This window comes from Monodelphis domestica, chromosome 7 (assembly GCF_027887165.1).
Source record: "Monodelphis domestica isolate mMonDom1 chromosome 7, mMonDom1.pri, whole genome shotgun sequence".
Lineage (NCBI taxonomy): Eukaryota > Metazoa > Chordata > Mammalia > Didelphimorphia > Didelphidae > Monodelphis > Monodelphis domestica.
Window position 1 is genome coordinate 80,918,325 of NC_077233.1, and position 17,029 is coordinate 80,935,353.

The 17,029-nt window shown below is 34.9% G+C and overlaps 1 protein-coding gene and 1 long non-coding RNA gene across 3 annotated transcripts in view; one reads left to right on the top strand and one right to left on the bottom strand.

The window, feature by feature from the left end:
• TNS3 (tensin 3) overlaps window positions 1–17,029 on the top strand; it is a 481,975-nt gene that overhangs the window by 4,236 nt on the left and 460,710 nt on the right. The gene's annotated exons all lie outside the window — the stretch shown is intronic.
• LOC130455474 (uncharacterized) overlaps window positions 1–17,029 on the bottom strand; it is a 31,364-nt gene that overhangs the window by 1,398 nt on the left and 12,937 nt on the right. The window contains exon 2 of the long non-coding RNA XR_008913455.1: window positions 5,120–5,174. This is a non-coding gene — a long non-coding RNA (uncharacterized LOC130455474). The remainder of the gene's footprint in view (window positions 1–5,119; window positions 5,175–17,029) is intronic.

The following is a 17,029-nucleotide window of genomic DNA, read 5'->3' on the forward strand; positions in this document are numbered from 1 at the left end:
ATAACTCCAGTGAATGAATTCTGGAATCCTTTGGTTGGCTTTTAAAGTCCTTCATAATCTGTCCTCTTCTTACCTTTTTCAGTCTTACATTTTATTCTTCCCCATATATTTCACAATCCAGGAATAGAGGTCTCATTGCTACTCCTTGAATAAGATACTCCATCTCTTAATCTGTCATTTTTATTGGATGCTCCCTCATCCCCTCCTTACTTCTGCCTCTTCTGCCCTGGTTTCCTACAAGTTTAAGCCTTTCATAATACTCCTTAATCTTAATGCCTTCTTTTGGAAATGATTCCTATTTTACCATGCATTTATTTTGTTTTTAGATAGATGTTTTCATGTTGTCTCCCTCTTTAGATTGTAATCTCCCTGAAATCAGGTACTTAAAAACCCTTTTATTTTGAACCCCAAGTTTAGCATAACACCCGACACACAGTAAACACATAGCAAATGCTTGTTCACTAACTTATTGACTGAGAGATCTGAAGGGGGGGTGGCTATCACATGAGGAATTAGGGAAAATTTCTTGAAGAAAGTGCATTTGAATTAATTTTGATCATTCAAAATGCAAAGAGATGAAGGAAAAGAGTGATGGTGTCAGATAGAAAAAATAGTCTGAACTAAGTCAGAGATACATTGCATGTTTAAGGGACAGAAATTTTGACAGTTTTTCTGAAGCTTAACAGAGAAGTTATTTGCCCAAAAGATTCATCAAAGGTTACATGAGCACTATATGATAGAGTCAGGATTCACAGGCAGGATGAGAAATAAGTGAACAAAACATAGATAAAATAATAAGAAATGTAGGGAAACCAGGAAACATAGCATCTCTGAAAGTCAGGGAGGAAAAAGTTCCTTGTAAGAAGGGATAGATAATAGTTTCAAAAGCTGTAGACATCAAGATTGAGGACTTTAAAAAAGACCATTTAATTTGGTAATTGAGTTCATTAACACAAGGGTTTCAATACAGCAGTGGATAGGAAGCCAGATGGCTGAGGGATGAATAAGTGAAAGGTAAAAAACTTGATGTGTTGGTATAGACAAGGGTGTGCTGGAGACAGCTCCAACTGGCTGGAGAGAGGCAATTCATTAAATTTTCAGAGTGAAAGTTTATACCACAGAAATTGGCAAATAATATTGATTTATTTTTTTTGTTAACTACCCATATTTATGGAAATTATAAATGCCCAAGAAATTTTCCCCTTCCCCCGATTTCAAGAATGAGATCTCTTTCTTAGTTTTTAAGCAGTCTCACCTAGAAACTGGATGCAAGGCACTAGCAACAGTTGGGATCAGGAAACCAGGATTGGAGGGAGAACAGAAAGGAAGGCAGGGAAGCCAGAATGCAATGATGAGGTAGGAAAATACTCCAGGCCTGGGGGACCCCCAGTGAAATTGCGTAGAATGGAGAAATGGAGGGTCATGTGAGAGAAATAATGTGTGGGCCAGAGTAGTTGGACTAGAAAACACAAGGCAGAATAAATTTTGGAAACCAGGATAGTAAGAAGGAGATAGCTTATTAAGGTATTTAAATGCCAAACAGAGGACTTTATATTTGGCCCTCCCTGTAATAGGAAACTAACGGGGCTTACTGAGAAAAAGAATGTCATAGTCATACCTGCTCTTTAGCAGCCAAGTGGAAAGTTTGGATGGTTTCCTTCTAGTCCTATAATTTTCTATTCATATGGACAGTAGTGGTTCTCCTCTATGTGTCTCTTGCACATAAATTGAAATGGAGATGTTTTTGCATAGCTTCAAAAGATAAAGTGACTTGCTCATTATGTAGGTGGTAAGTAGCAAAACCAAGACCTGAATCCCTCTCATTCAATCACAGGGTCATTGATTTAGTGCTGGACAAGACCTTTGAGACTATCTAGACCAGAGATTCTTAACCTTTTCTTTATCATGAACCCTTTTGGCAGTGTAGTGAATTTCCATGAGATTCTGTCTGAGACAATGTTTTTAAATGCATAAAATAAAATGCAAGTATTATAAAGGAAATAACTTCTATTGAAATGTAGTTGTACACATTTTTGCCTTTTTCATTATAAAATATTTTTTAACAATTACTTGTAATAAATTTCCATGTGAGTTTTCTGAAGTTAGATGGTCAAATTGTCTCCTCCCTCCTTCCCCCTCCCAGAACTGGCAAAAAAGTTGATCTGGATTATATATATAATATACAATCCTGCAAAACATATTCCCATATTGCTCATTTTTGTAAGAGAATAATCATATAAAACTGTAGGAGTAAAAATGAATAGATACTCCTAGTGTTTAAAAATATATAGGATTTTTAATACTAAATCAAAAGAGAGGGAAAAGAAAAAAGGTTCTTTCAATCAAGTGAGCAGAGCAAAGAGAAACACAGACTCACACCTGCAGCACTTTACCAAAAGTACAAGCTCTGAAAAAGGAGCCCTGCTGTGTGGGTCTCAGCCAAATTTATCTTCTAAGCATTCTTATGTAAAATAAGGATATAACTTAAGAGGATGCTGGGAATGTAGCTCAGGTGATGCAAATTTTCCATTTGCACAAAACCAAACACATAAATAAATGAAAAATCTCATGATTTTCATCTGCAGTCCGACTCCATAGTTCTTTCTCTGGAGGTGGATGGCATTCTTTGTCCTAAGTCCCTCAGAATTGTCCTGGATCATTGCATTGCTGAGAGGAGCCAAGTCTTTCACAGCTGATCATTCCAACAACAATATTGCTGTTACTGTGTACAATGTTCTGGTTCTGCTTGTTTCACTCTGAATCAATTCATGTAGGTCTTTCCAGCTCTTTCTGAAATCATCCTATTAATCATTCCTTATAGCACAATAGTATTCCATCATCATCATATACCACAATTTGTTCAGCCATTCCCCAATTGATGGACATCCCCCAGTTCCCAATTCTTTGCCACCACAAAAAGGGAAGCTATAAATATTTTTTACAAGTAGGTCCTTCTCTTTAGAATGTAAACCTAGTACTAGCATTACTGGATCAAAGGGTGTGCATTGTTTTATATCTCTTTGGCTATAGTTCCAAATTGCCTTCCAGAATGGTGGATCATTTACAACTCATCAGCAATGTATTAATGTCCCAATTTTGCCACATTCCCTCCAACATTTATCACTTTCCTTTACTGTCATATTGGCCAATCTGATAGATGTGAGGTGGTACTAGTTTTCAAAATATTTATTTTAAAACTTCATAGACCTTAGATTGAGAATCTCTGATCTAATAACCCCCCTCAACAGCCTTTTACTTATCTATGTGCCAAGCAGTGTGCTATGAGAAAAGAAATCAGATAAAGAGACTTAGGGCTAAAAGGCTAAAAGATTTGCCTGAAGTCACACAACTAGTAAGTATTAGAGTCAGGATTTAAACCCAGGACTTCTTCCCTCAAAGTTTTATACTTTTCCCCCTAGACCAGAATTGCCAAACATATGGACCACATATTTCAGCAGCCTTCCCGAGTGTAGGAAGGAAACATTAAAATATAATTGAGGAATCGTTAATAAAATAATATAAATATAAATAATATATAATATATAAATGAAATATAATATAATAAATATAAATAAAATATATAAATATAAATAAATAGATATAAATAAAAATATAATGACAGACAATTATATTTTTAAACTGTCAACACATGACCCACAGGTTGAATTTGACACTACTGATGACCTAGGCAATATGTCTCTGGTTCAAGATTCTATAGTCTCTCTACTAGACCATTTTCTTTATTTTTAAACAGTTACTTTCTGTCTTGGAATAGATACTAGATATTGGTTCTAAGTCAGGAGAGTGGTAAGGGCTAAGCAATTGGGCTTATGCATCTTGCCCAGAGTCATACAGCTAAGAATGTCTATGGCCAGATTTGAATTCAGTATCTCTCCTCTCCAGGTCCAGGTCTCTATCCATATAGGTTCTCCTGTTCTAATGCTTCTTTAAGAAAAGTCACTTAATAGCTCCCACCTGGCATGCTTTTTATATGCAACTGAATTCAGTCTCTTGGACTCTTTTATTTTCATGTAAAAGCTATTCAAACAGAATTGGGCAAAATGAATTTTGTATGAAAAAATTCCAAGATAGATATTTTCATCTCTGTCCTCTTGCTCAGAAAGCTGGATGTCCACCTCCCAGAGTTGTCTAACAGTCAGATTCATCCATTCGGAAACCTTGAGTCAAGGGCTCGTGGTGTTCTCCGGGTCTTGACTTGTTTGGATGTTTTGGTAAGGATTCTAGTCTCTAGTAAATACATTCATTTTCATAAGTGGCATGAAGATCCCAGGCTATATAGCTTGTGATGGTAATTGCATAAAGCCTTGAAGGAAGACATTGCTGTCCTTGATGATGCAAAAACAAATAAATAATAAATCTCTTTGCTTTCTAGTCCCTACGTGGTCAAAATGGGAAGTGGGAGATAGGAGGGAGATCCTGAAAGTTGAATAAACATCAATGTTTATAACCAGGAAAAATGGCTTCCTGGCTTGGTACATCCTGTCATCAATGGCATTTTGAATTCTTGTAACCAACTAAATTTCTCTCTGCCACGAAAGGATTTACCTTCCTGAGACATAAATGTAACTAGCATATTTTTCTGAGCAGCCCTGGGTCTGGATATGATCACATTGATACTATCTTTGGTTATGACAATACTGCAGAAATACCTTGTTCAAAGCTAAATAAAATCTGCATAATTATCTTTTCCCTTTGAGGAAACTAATTATAATTTATAGCTTCTCTTGTATTTTTATATAATACTAGAGACCATAGGTGGTAAAATGAATAGAGTAGCTCTGGACCCAGAGTCAAGAAGACCCAAATTAATCTGACATCGGACCCAGTAAGTAAGCATAAGTAAGTTGCAGTGTGTGGTCAATGAGGGTTTGGCATAGAATCTGGACTGCTTTTAGGAAAATGCAATTCTTTTAGTGACAATAAGTTTCTTATTAAAACAATGTGAATGCTCATTTTCTCCCATTAACAGTATGTGTCTGAGAATCATGGACCACCATGATCTCCAAAGATTCAGGGCACAGGTAGGTGATATAGTGGCTAGAGAGTTAGAACCAAAGTCAGGAAAGATCTGAATTCAGATCCAGCCTTAGACAATTACCAGCTGTTTGATGCTGTGTCAATCACTCAGGCTTTGTTTGCTCTGGTTTTCTCATCTGTAAAGTGGAGATAAAAATAGAATAATAATAATATATAATAATAAGAAGAAAATAGAATAAGAAAAGAATATAATAATAATAGAACCCTGCCTACTAGGGTTATTGTAAGGATTGAATGAGAAAATTAGTGTAAAATGCTGTGTAGTGTCTGGCATGCAGTACAAATTATGTAAATGTTAGCAAATCACTTAAACTATGCCTCAGTTTCTGCATCTATAAAATGAATATAATAATAGTGCCTACTTCCCAAGGTTGTTATGAGGATCAAATGAGATAATATTTGTAAAGTGCTTTGCAAATCCTTATAGTACTATACAAATTTTAGTTATCATTATTGTCATAATAACTCATTCATTTAGCACCTACATTACAAATTACAAATTTTAATTACAAAGGACCTTATGGATTAAATTGCTCCGAAGAGAAGCCACATTTTACCCTCAGAGTTAGCTTGCCTCAAACCTGACTTCAGCCTTTAATGGGTGTTGTTTCTCTATGTTTTTCTACCTTCCAAGGAGGCTTCATTTGACAATTTCAAGTTTTGCTAGAAAAGCAACTAAACTGTTAAAAAACAAAAAACCCCAAAACTTATGACTCAGGGATACCATCATTGGGGACATAATCCAAGAAGGACAGAGAGGGAGGGAAAGGTCCCATGCTTATTAAAGTATTATTATTAAAGTATTCACAACAATACTTTTTGTAGCACAAGAAAACTGGAAACAAATTGTGTTTCTAGCTGATTGAAAGTAACTGAAGAAATAATGTTATATAAATGTGATGGAAAGTCACTGAGCAATAAGAAGTAATGATTCTTGAATTCAGAAAATTTTAAAAGATTAGTATGAATTGATGCAAAGGGAAGAAACTGAAATGCCCAATGTTCATAAGTAATTTCAAGGAAAATCTCACTAGAAAACATCTGAATTCCAGTTAATGCAATGTCTGATCTTGATTTCAGTAGACTAATAAAATTTGTCTCCCAGGTTCTATTAAAGTAATGGCAATCTATAAGTATAGAAAGAAGCATTGGGATTTGACATAGTGTGTTAGTTTATTTTGTTAACTATATTTTGTTAAAAGATGGGGTCTTGTGGGGAGGAGGAAGAGAGCCAATGGGAAATATGAGAAAAATTAAAGAAAAAGTATCAGCAAAATATTTTAAACCCAAAGACCTCATTTGTGGACTACAGTATTTATTCAAGGGCTGGCCTATATTCAGATCAGTATGGCATATGCTTTCTTTAAATTGCATTCATTTTTATTTCAACCAACCAATCAATCAGCAAGTATTTAGAAAACACCTACACCAGACACTATGTTTTGTATTAGGCATACAGACAAGAGTATAACTGAACATATGTGGGAAGTAACCCTAAAGAAATCTTCCTTTTACTTATGCTTAGTGTGTCTCCTTGTTATATTCCTGCCTTGTTCTTATCAGTTTTCTTCCTTCTGCATCCAGTTCAAAAAAAAACAATACAAATCAAGGAAGGGAATTATTTACATTTTCTGAAGAAGATAAGATAAAGGAGTAACTGGTCTGAAGCAACCACATTAAATTTGGACTTGACTTTGAGAAATGTTTCCTTAACTAGGAAAACAACTGGGTGGGACTGGACCAAAAAGATGCCTGGTCAGAGTTCATTGTCTATTCTGGATTCAGGAATCAATCAAGAAAGAGACTTTGAGAATCTATTATGTGTTGAGCTCTAAGAAATAGATGATATATCCCATGTCTTCAAATAACATCGTTTTACTGGGGATCCAAGACATAACTGTGGGACTAATTTTTTATTTTTTTTTAATTTGGAAAATTTTATTTAATTAATTTAGAATATTTTTCCATGGTTACAAGATTCATGTTCTTTCCCTTCCCTTCCCCCCCTCTCCCTCCCCTAGCCAACATGCAATTCCACTGGGTTTTACATTTTACATTTTAATTGCACTAGGGTGATTGTTTAGAGTCTACATCCCCAATCATATCCTATGGGACTAATTTTAAAACAGCACATCTCAATTAACAATATGAAAGATTTCCCAAAGCAATCCTTTTGCCAAAGGATAAATGGAGAAAAAGCTTTATGAGGCCAGGATAAATGAAGATCACAATGAGCTGGTGAGAACTGAGAAGCTGACTTCAATTAAGCTCTTTTATGAGAAGTATAATGTCTAGAATTCAGAATGTGATAATCCTACTGCACAGTGCCCAGATCAGACCCCATTGGGAATATTATGTTCAGTTCTGGTTGCCATCTTTTAGGAAGGACATGATAAAATGGAATAGTTCCAGAGTAAGGTAATAAAGATGGTGAAAGAAATGGATATCTAGATAATGCTCAGTTTAAGGAATGAAGGCTATTTAACCAGGAGAAGAGCAGATTTGGGGTGGGAGGAGTGCATGATAACTTTAATATATATGATCATATATTTTATTTATTTCATTAAATATTTCCCAGTTACATGTAAGATTTTTTATTATGTTTTAAAATTTTGTGTTCCAAATTCTCTCCCTCCATCTCATCACTTCCCCTCAAGAAGGAAAGCAATTTGATATCAATTATATGTGTGAAGTTATACAAAATATATTTCCATATTACTATGTAATAATTTTCATATTATCCATGGTAACTGTCTTAAAGTATTTGAAAGATTGTTAAGTACAATTGGGATTATACTTGTTTTGCTTCAGCTTGTAGAACCAGGAGGAATGTGTAGAATTTACAGAAGCCAGATTTAAGCTCAACAAAACAAAATATTTCTTGACAATAAGTGTGTCCACTCACTGCCCTAAAAGAAGCTAAATTTCTTGAGAATGTAGATTGTTTCTTTCTTTGCTCTGGATCCTGAATGCCTAGTCTAGTACCAAACTCCTAGTAGGTGCTCAAGAAATGCTCATTGATTGACTAACAATTTAGAGATGTCCAAAGCTAGAGTGGGTTTCCTTAAGAGATAGTTTCATCATCTCAGTGAAAATCTCCAAGTGGATTAGTTAATCTCTGAGGGCTTTCTGAGTTCTAAATTCTGGGAATGGAATGTTTCAGTGATTTTGTGGAGTGATGGAAATAAAGCTGGTCCTTGAAGGATGGTTAGAATATGAAGAGACACAAAGAGAGGTTGGAGAGACATTCTGAGAAAGGGTAATATTATAAGGGACAGACTAGACAAGAGATAAATAAGAAGTTTTTTGTTAGGAGTAAGATAATCTCCACATTTTCCGTTTGTTGTTTCAGCTGCTCATTCATGTTTAATTTCATCTGACTTGACACAGGTTAAGCATTTAGGTCTCTTTGGAAGAGTCCATTTGTAGAGAGTTTTTATCCTCAATTATTTATATATGTTATGTTGAACTCAAGTTTCATAACTTTAAAGCTAAGTATTCAGAGAGAGAATGGGTAAAAAGAGATAATATACTAGTGGTTAGTGAGATAGCTTGATTTCTATCCAAACTCAATGACAACTTCAGTATAATGACTACTACTCATATCTATTAAAAAAGTTTCTATAAATGTTTATAATATACTTTTTTTAGGTTACTGAAAATCTTCTGCCAGTCCTTCGATTTAGTCCACTTTTGTCAATATTAATAAAAGGAATATTTGTATAAACTCCATTTTCTTTTATTTTCCAAATTGTTGAAGATGAAGTATTTCTAGTACTTTCAGTAATAAATTCTCCTGGAGAGGTTACAAGGCAGTCCCTCATACCAAATTCTTTTTCAGAAAGTGATGATCATTTAAAAAATTCATTAGAGGCAGCTAGCTTAATGGCAATGGACAGAACCCCAGATTTAGAGTTAGGATGACTTGAGTTCAAATCCTATCTTAGAAACTTAATAGCTCTGTGTATGACTCTGGAAAAGTTACTTAGCTTCTCTGTGTCTTAATTTCTTAATCTATAAAGCAAAAGAGGTCAGAATCCATGAGGTATGTCCCTTTCAATTTTAAATACATGATTCTATGATGTAATGTTTGTTTATTGAATTCAACAAATATTTGAGTGTATGTGTGTGGCACTGTGCTGGAGAAAGACACATAAAGACAAAATAAAAGCAATGTAGGTAAAAATTAAATATTGTCTGCCTTCAAGAAATTTAAATGGGGGTGAGGGGAAATAATGTATAGATGGATAAGTTAACATAAAGTATGTAAAACAATTTCAAAAGCGAGATCAAGCTAACAATTAGGGGTGTTTGAAAAGGACTCATATTGGGGATGATACCTGAGCTGCTCTTCAATAGAAGGTAGGGGATTCTAAAAGGTATGGAGAAGAGGTATACTGGGTATGAAGAGCAAAGGCCCAGACAGTAAGGGAGTTCTAGTGGTATCTGTAATTTGCTGGTTCCTTCTGTGCAGCAGGGGCTATGGATAAAACTAGGACTGATGCCTCAGCATTGGGAAAAGGGAAAAAGTGCCTTATCTCTGGCATTGTCTCAGTGAGGAGGGACTCAACTATCACTTGTCATCTCTGGTATTTATTTTATTCGTTTATAAAATGAAGGAGCTAGGAAGATGATCTTTAAAGGATCTTTCTTAGTCTAAATCCTAGGATCCCTAAGGTATGACTTGTGCCTACGATAGTATGGAGAGTTCCCAATTCATTGTGATTGCATAGAAGGGAGGGAAATTGTATAGTATGAGGAATTTACAGTTCAAGGGCTAGAATTAAAGAGGCTGTTGTTCTTCTACATACAGACTTCTTAGGCTAACATTTAAAGTCTGGCAACCTAATTTCTCAGGCATATTCAGCACCATTTTCCTATATCCTCTCTATTTTCCAGTCAAACGGCACTACCAGCTCTTCCCCAAGCCCAGGATATTCAGTAACAGATTAAGTTAAATTTTATTTATTAATTAAATTTTATTTATTAATTATTTTTAATTTAAATTAATTTTTATTAAAATTTACTAAGTGCCCATTATGTGCCAGGCAATGTGGTAAGCACTGGAAATAAAAATAAGAAAAATAAAGACAGTCTTTGCCCTCCAGGAACTTACAGTCTAATTGGAGAAGAGGATATGCAAAAGGAAGTTGAAAAGGGTAGAGGGTGACACCAGGGTAGAGGGTGACACCAGGAAATATCCTCCCTGAAAGTATGATTGTGGAACTGAGAACAAGTAGAGCAGCTTTGGAAAATGCAGTTTTCTTCTGCAGAACCTTCAATAAGAGAAGGCTTTGAGAGGACTTTATTGTTCCACCATCTGGTATTCCAAGCAGAGGGAAGAGGCAACTGAAGGTGCTAAGAAGATGCAGAAATAGCTAAAGTTGAATTTATCTACCAGATGATGAACTTTCAGGGGATAATTTCCACCACTTGCACTTCCACAGATTGTCTTCAACATCCGAAATGAATGAATACACTCTATATTCCTGTCTGTTCCTTTTCTTATCCCTACATCCATTTCAAGTTTCACTTTCTTCATGAGATCTTCCATGATATTTCCTTACCCTAAATGTTATCTTCTTCCTCACATTTTCCAAAAGTCCTTGGCATCTTTCCTTGACCCACTGACACTCTGTCTTAGTGGCAGCTAGGTAGCACAGGGCATAGAAGGCCAAGCCTGGAGTTGGGAAGACCTAGGTTCAAATCTGACCTCAGATATTTTCTAGATGTATGACCCTGGACAAATCACTCAACCAAAATTGTCTAGCCTTTTCTACAATTATGTATTAGGATTGATAGTAAGACAGAAAGTGTGGGATAAAAAGAAAACAAACCCTCCTAGCTATGTGACTCTGCACAAGTCACTTAGTCCCAATTGCCTATACCTTACCACTCTTCTGCCTTAAAAATGATAAGACAGAAGGTAAGAATTCTTAAAAAAACACTCTGGCTTATATGTACAACTATTTGATTGAAAATTTGTTTTTGGAAAGACTTTTATTTATCACCTAACAATGCTTAGAACTTAGCATTTAAGGAACATTTGTTGAGTCAGTCTGTGTTATGTGACAAAAATCTTTCTCTATAAGTACCTTAAAAGCTCTAAGTACATAAAAAATCCATAGAGTGGGATTCTGTGTAAAGGGGTTCTAATCTAGGTCCCACCCAAAGTGTTTGAGTTACTAAAGTATGTAAAGGGATAAAATAACCCTAAGGTACATGTTGACAACAATAATGCAATGGAAAAGATAACAACAGGGAGTCGAATTTTGACTAATTTTTTTAGTTCTTACCTTCCATCTTAGAGTCAATACTAAGTATTGGTTCTAAGGAAGAAGAGTAGGAAGGGCTAAGGCAATGGGAGTTAATTGACTTGCCCAGGGTCACACAGCTAGGAAGTGTCTGAGGCCAGATTTGAATCCAAGATCTCCTGTATCCAGATCTGGTTCTCCATCCTTTGATCCATTTATCTGCCCCCTTTTTCTGACTAATTTTTAAAAAATAAAATTTCATTGAACATATAATTAAATGTGCCTCTCCCAACCATGGCAAAAAAAAGCACAATGATGGATAAACATCATCAGATATGGCCATTGTGTTATGAATTTGTATTCATTTTTTCTTTGTCATCAGGGAAAGTTCAGTTTGGCAGAATGAAGGAGAGCTTTTCTTTCCAAGAAATAACTATGATGTAAAGCTAAAAGGTATCCATATGACATATTGTTGTGGTGAGTTTTTTTTAAATAAGTAGTCCAATCTATTGAGTAGTTTTGTTGCAAAGCTTTAGGTAAATCATAATTTCATTTTCAATTAATCTTAGAGCTACTTTGACATCTAATTTCATATAGATATAGATCAAAATAGAATAGAAAAATGAAATGATAAATAATCTTTTTTTGTTTTATGAAAATATGGAAATTATGAAATTTTAAATTATTTGTTGTCAAATATACAGTCTGATAGGCTTACATACTGGATTGAGAGCTTTTGCTGTTATTCAGTTTTTTCAATCATATCTAACTGACTGGGACTCCAATTGGAGTTTTCTTGGAAAAGATCCTGAATTGGTTTTGCCATTTCCTTCTCTATCTCATAGATAAGAAAACTGAAGCAAACAGGGTAAGTGACTTGCCCAGGATGAGAAAACTGCTGAGGACAGATTTGAAGTCGGAAAGATGAATCTTTGACTCCAGGCCAAGTACCCTATCCACTGTGCCCCCTAAATACTAGCTAGCTTTGGGGGGAAAGTTTTGGAACTGCAGAAACCTGGGTTTAAGTCCTATCTTTAATACATCCTGACTCTCTGACCCTTGACAGATCATTAAATCTCTGTGCTCTAGTTGACTATCTATGATAATAAATTGCAGAGATGGTGTCTTCCTACATTGTTAGGGGAAATTTCCTTAGCTGGGGAAATCCCTTTAGCAATGAAATCATTGTTCCCAACCTTTTATACTAAAAATGGAAGGTTCTTCTGTGAAACATAATGCTAATTTTCTCTTATAAAGTCATGGCTTAAGATTATGTTCCTGTGAATAATTTAAAAGGAAAAAAAGAGAAAAATAGTCATTGTACATATGTATATACACAATAAGACTGAAAAGTAAAAGGCATTTGAAGATTTTAAATTACAGAAAGGCATTGTTTCTGTAAGAGAATGATGCACACATAAAATAGATCTCATATGGTTGTCATTATGGAAACTTCACAGAACGAGAAATGAAAAAATGTCTTTAAACATTAAGGTGAAGAGGTATGGGGTCCATATGTCTTTCAGGATTTGGCAATTTTGTGACATGAGTGACCTGAAAACTAGCAAATGAGATTATAGTTTTGGGACAGGTGCAAACTCAATGCAGCAGTTAATATCATTTAGCAAGGAGGAGCCGCATGTAATAGGACAACAGGACTATTCCTTTCATTCGCTGGAGAACTAGCAAGTGTGGGGGATTTTGTTGCCAGAAAATTGTCTACCATGTAGTGATTTTTCTTGGTCCTAGCTATTCATGAAACATGGAAGAGTTTTCATCTGCTTTGGCAGAGCAAAATCCATTCCAATAAAAACATAAACGCAATTGATGAGGAATGTAGGCATAAGTGGGGAATGAGGAGAAAGGCAAATTAAAATGTATCTTCATAGCAGTTTGAATAGTTCCATTACTTAATCATGCTATATCTGAATTCAGAAAATCAGATTTAATGTTTCTCCAATTCAAGGGTTTTTTTTATTTTTTTAAACTCTGATTTATTGTATATATACACATGCACAATGGCTATTTTTCTTTTTTTCTCCTTTTGAAAATCTTCAGATAGACTTCATATGTATAATGGGTATACTATTTCCTGCCTTCCCAAAGAGTGGGGGAAGGAATAGAGGAAGGGGAGAATTCAAATTGAATATAAAAATTTAGTTTTTAAAATAAAGTAACCAAAAATGATATCCAAATGGGCAGAAAAAAGAAAATCTTCAGATAGAGAAATATGAGCATAATTTTAAGTCATGGCTTTAAACAATAAATCAACAAGTATTTATTAAATGTCAGGCACTGTCTTAAGCACTGGGGATACAGGTACAAAAATATGTACTCTACTCAGAAGGAGCTTACATTCTAATAGGGAGACAATAAGTACATCTGTTAATATGGATAGAATAAAGTTAAATACAAATACATAGTAGTTAAGGTATTTTAAAAGGAAAGACATCAATAGTTAGGGAAGAATGGGGATTATTTCTGAGCTTCACCTTAAAAGAAGAGACTTTTAAAAATATTTTATTTTTTCCCAATTACATGTAAAAGCAATTAAAAAAAAAAACCCTTACCTTACTATATATTGGTTCCAAGTCAGAAGAGTGGTAAGGGCTAAGCAATGGGAGTTAAGTGACTTGCCCAAGAGGGGAAAGTCTGTAATATGCAACAGCAAAAAAAAATATTGATTTTATTTTTCCATTTAAATCTATTTTTCCTCTATATAATGCATATTAGAATATTTCCTCAGAAATCACATTCTTTAAGGAAGTAAAAATAATTGATGCTTAAAACTACCCAGTGAAGAGGAGAATCATGCTACCCTTTGCATAAATGTAAGAACCAAAATGGAGAAAAGATGAGAGATATAACAAAGACTATTTGATTAGAACTTCACTGCCCATTTTATTAATATCCGGGCTTTTGGTTCCCAATCATTCCAGATTTACTAAACATATTTTGATAGATTCATGAACTCAACCATGTGTATACTTCTTCCAGTAGTGTAAATGACAACACATCTATGTTTTTACTTCTTTGGTAATTCTCCTTCTTTTGTAACTCCTCCTAGAAATCACTCATTGAAAGCCCTCCCAAGACACTGGAGACATTCCTCTTTTGTGGGTCTTTGAAATCAAAGTATGTTGTAGCAGATGAGAAAGCTACTGTGTTCTTATTCCACATTAAGAATAGAATATCTTCCAGGAATATGGTGAAGATAGCTGTGCCCCTGAACTCTGCCCTGGTCAGACTATATCTAGACTATCAGGTTCAGTTCTGGGCATGTTTAAGAGGGATAAAAATAAACTATAGGGTATCTAGGAGAAGATGACCAGGAATATAAATGATTTTGAGTTCACTGCATATGAGGACTGGTTAGTGAAACTGGAGAATATCATCCTGAAGAAAAGACTTGGAAGTAGAAGGAGGAGGAGGAGGAGTGGTGATAGCTATTTTCAAATTCTTGAAGGGCAGTGGGAAGCAGAAGAATTAGACTGGCCCTTGTTTGTCCACAGAGAACAAGGAATGGTGGGCAGAAATTACTATGAGATCAATGTATGCTTGAGGAAAAGAAAAATTTCCTAACCAAAAATGGAATGGTTTACATGGAGTAGTACTGGGTCTTCCTTCATTGAACAAAAACCGAATCACAATTTATAAAGTGTATTCTTGAGGGAATTCCAATGGGTTGGACTAAAAGGCCATAGAAATTCCATGATAAGTATTAAAAATTAGTGCTAATTTATACCTTGAACCTGGACTCCCTCAGCAAATGCAGAGTTCCCTTATTCCCATAGAATAAACTCTTTCACTGATCACCCCCATTCCTTTCATATTCAATTCAATAAACTTGTAGTATATTGTACTTGGTCCTAAAAGTACAAATATGAAACAAAATTATTCCTGCCCATAAGGAACTTATAATCTATTAAGAAGGAAGGGTAAAGAAGAAGATAAGCCTACAGATCACTATAATACAAGTTATAGATGGGTAGAAGAGGTGAGATTTGAACAAAGAGGACCATATACAAATGGAGACATTCCAGAAGGAAGTAAGGAGGTTGAGCAAAATATTGTATTCATGTACTCTATGTTTATGGGATATATTTAAATGTTAAGAACCAAACATTTTATATTGTTGGAATACCAAGTAAAGTCTTCTAGAGCGACTCAAATTTACATGGGGAATATAACACGAGAAATGTAAATTACTAGTTGAAATAAAAGTAACCTCATGGGTCATTCAAAGATGATTTGGAAAACATTTGGCCATCATAGTCCAAAGAAAACCAGAGATTAGCAATATTCATTGGATATGGGAGTTTTAGCTAGTATTTTTTATCACAGTTACAATCAAGACTGGGCAATGGATATTCAAGCAATATTGTCTGTATTTTTTGAGGAAGCTTCATCCAGCACACTTGTCTTTAGGACAGAGTTTTTTGTCTTCTGGAAATCATGATAGCACTTTGCTATTGTTTCCAGGCAATATTTTTGTCTTCAGTTTCAAAACATCCTGTATGGGCTTTATTTGATGGTGGTAACATTCTTGTGGGCAAAGTGCTGGAAAGAGTCAATATATATTATTTTTAATTTCTCTACAAGTTTCTCAGCAAAAAAATAAACAAAAAACTTTGGGAACAAAACCTACCCCTTTGTGGTTTGGCTCAGTAAGATAGGCACATTTAAATATGAAGTCTATATAGTGATCATGGTGGGGGAAAAAAAAGACAGACCAATTGGATAGGAGTCCTATTTCTTCCTCTAGAAGTTCAATAGCCCAGATTCCCATGATCTGTGTTTAGAAAATTACAATTTTTGTGGTCATTTTTCTTAGTGGTTTGCTTTTACTGTGCTATATCAGTGCATTTTCTTAGAATCATGCATTTAATCATCCTGTAAACCCTGCGTCTTTCTCAGAATGCACTGGAGATAACTGTTCATTAACAAATAAATGCCCTAAATGCTGAACAAAATTTTAAAGGCATAAATAAAAGATGAATTATCATACTGAAAGGGAAATGGGAAGGGTGGGAACAAGAACTACACATTCCCCTGGATACAGGTTACACTGACCATTTCTGTGAAGAAAGAAACTTACAATATTGCTCAGGAGAGGAATTTTTAAAGGGGGATTTCCATCTTGGCAAAAATTAGGAGAATGTACCATATCTTCTGGTTGTGAAAGTGGCCCAAAAAAAGCAGAAGAGTAAAATGAAGGAAGCCTCCAAAAATGTAGAATCTCCAAAAGAGGCAGAAAGTTTTGGCTTCAATTCCTATGACCCCCAGATAATTTTAGTGTTATTTCACCAAAGTCAGCACTGAGCTTTGAAGGTTGACAAGTTCAAGGTCTCACAATGACCTTATATTACAACACTAATTTCTCAAAAATATTTAAGCCATCATTTTGTTATAGAGTGATAAAATTCACTTGTTTTCAATTACAGTAAAATGTTTCATGCTGGGTTTTTTTTTTTTTTCAGAATTCCCCTTTTGGGTTAATACAAGCACTGGGAGGGTTGCCTTTACTCTACTGGTTAGAGAAAAATAAATGAAAAAGTCTATGGTTTTAGGGAAAGAATCTTGACTGGAGTCAAGAGAACTTGAGTTTGAATTTTGACTCTTATTCATTACCTTTGAAATTCCCAAAAAATCATTTCATCTATTTGAGGCTTGAGAAACTGAAAAACTGGTGAAGGTTCCAGAGAACAAAGAATGAA